The sequence below is a fragment of the Lactuca serriola genome, chromosome 6, assembly GCF_051521515.1.
Source record: "Lactuca serriola cultivar US96UC23 chromosome 6, Lser_US96UC23_V15, whole genome shotgun sequence".
Lineage (NCBI taxonomy): Eukaryota > Viridiplantae > Streptophyta > Magnoliopsida > Asterales > Asteraceae > Lactuca > Lactuca serriola.
In genome coordinates this window covers 28,054,818-28,057,224 of record NC_136413.1, presented here as the reverse complement: position 1 = coordinate 28,057,224, position 2,407 = coordinate 28,054,818, and positions in this window count along the sequence as shown.

The following is a 2,407-nucleotide window of genomic DNA, read 5'->3' as shown; positions in this document are numbered from 1 at the left end:
TATGCCGAGATCTACCATGATCCCTTGGTTCCTTGGTCAAGGCAACCGCTCCTTCATTATCACAGAAAATTTCCATGGGTTCCTTTATAGCAGGCACAACTCCAAGATCACCAATGAAGTTCTTCAACCATATTGCCTCCTTTGACGCTTCGCTCGCTGCAATGTATTCTGATTCACACATTGAATCAGCTACGGTCTCTTGTTTGGAACTTTTCCAAGTCACTGTTCCCCCATTAAGGGTAAAGACCCAGCCCGACTGTGAACAATAATTGTCCCTGTCGGTCTAGAAGCTGGCGTCACTATACTCTCGCACCTTTAATTCATCACTCCCTCCGAGGACTAAGAACCATTCCTTGGTCCTCCGAAGGTACTTAAGTATATTCTTGACTGCAATCCAATGAGCTCTGCCAGGGTTCCCTTGATATCTACTGACCATGCTCAAAGCAAAGGCCACATCAGGGCGAGTACAAGTCAAAGCATATATGATTGAGCCAACTGCGGAAGCATAGGGTACTCGGCTCCTCTCAGCTATCTCGGCTTCTGTACTCGGACTTTGAGTCTTACTCAATTTGACATTACTCTGTATCAGTAGTTCTCCCTTCTTCGAGTTTTCCATACTAAAACGTTTTAGTACCTTATCCAAGTAAGTATTCTGACTAAGTCCTATTAGTCTCTTACTTCTCTCTCTCTCTCTCACTATCCTTATTCCCAAAATATAGGAAACCTCTCTGAGGTCCTTCATAGCGAAGCACTTCCCGAGCCAGGATTTAACCTCCTGCAAAGTCGAGACGTCGTTTCCAATGAGCAGTATGTCATCGACATACAAAATGAGAAAGCTAACTATACTCCCACTGGCCTTGACATATACACATGATTCATCTTCACTTCGTACAAATCCAAACTCTTTGACTTTCTCATCGAAGCAAAGATTCCATCTGCGAGATGCTTGCTTAAGTCCATAAATGGACTTCTCAAGCTTGCACACTCTATTGGGATGTTTCGAATCGACAAAACCCTCTGGTTGAGCCATGTAAACATCCTCAACCAACTTCCCATTTAGGAAAGCGGTCTTGACATCCATCTGCCATATCTCATAATCATGAAATGCATCAATGGCTAGCATCACCCTAATAGATTTTATCTTAGCGACTGGTGAGAAGGTCTCATCACAGTCAATTCCGGGAGTTTGAATAAAGCCCTTTGCCACTAGTCGTGCCTTATACGTGTGCACATTCCCATCCACGTTGGTCTTCTTCTTGAAGATCCATTTGCACCCAACCGTCTTACATCCGGACACATTGTCAACCAAATTCCAAACTTGGTTGTCATACATGGATTGAATCTCGTTGTCCATCGCCTCTTTCCATTTTGCAGACTCCGGGCCTGCCATGGCTTCCTTATAGCAATTAGGTTAATCTAGATTTATTAGTGTACTATCACTAATATACGTGTCCTCTTCGGTAGAAATATGAAAACCATACAACTGGGGTTGAACTCTAACTCTTTCGGAACGTCTAATAGGTAAGGACTCGTCAATTGGTTCAACCGGAGTTTCCTCCTCGGGTTGAGCGCCAACAGTAGAGGTTCCTTCATCACTCGACTCTTGAATCTCTTCAAGATTGATCTGCCTCCTACTGTCTCCTTGGTTTATGAGTTCTCGTTCTCGGAAAACCCATCTTCTTGCTACGAAGACAACATTGTTACTTGGTCTATAGAAGAGATATCCAAAGGATTTCTGCGGGTAGCCGATGAAAATACATCGCTCACTACGAGGTTCGAGCTTGTCATGAGTTTCTCGTCTTACGAAAACTTCACAACCCCAAACCTTGATATGTGCCAATGAGGGAGCTTTCCCTGTCCACATCTCGTGAGGTGTTTTGGTAACCTTCTTTGTAGGGACTCGGTTAAGGATATGGGCGGCAGTCTCTAAGGCATACCCCCAAAATGAGAAAGGTAGTGAAGCACGACTCATCATAGAACGAACCATGTCTAACAAGGTTCGATTGCGCCTTTCTGCCACACCATTTAACTGCGGTGTCCTAGGTGGCGTTAATTGCGAAACTATTCCGCATTCCTTGAGATAGTCGTGGAATTCAAGACTTAGGTACTCTCTTCCTCGATCGGATCAAATCATCTTGATCTTCCTACCCAATTGATTCTCCACTTCATTCTTGAACTCTTTGAACTTTTCAAACGTTTCAGACTTGTGCTTGATTAAGTAAATATACCCATATCTACTATAATCATCGGTGAAAGTCATGTAGAAGTGGTTTCCATCCTTTATGGTGGATCTAAAGGGCCCACATACATCAGTATGTATGAGATCCAATAAACCCTCACCCCTCTCATAAGTGCCAGTGAAGGGTGACTTGGTCATCTTTCCAAGTAAACAAGATTCGCACGTTTC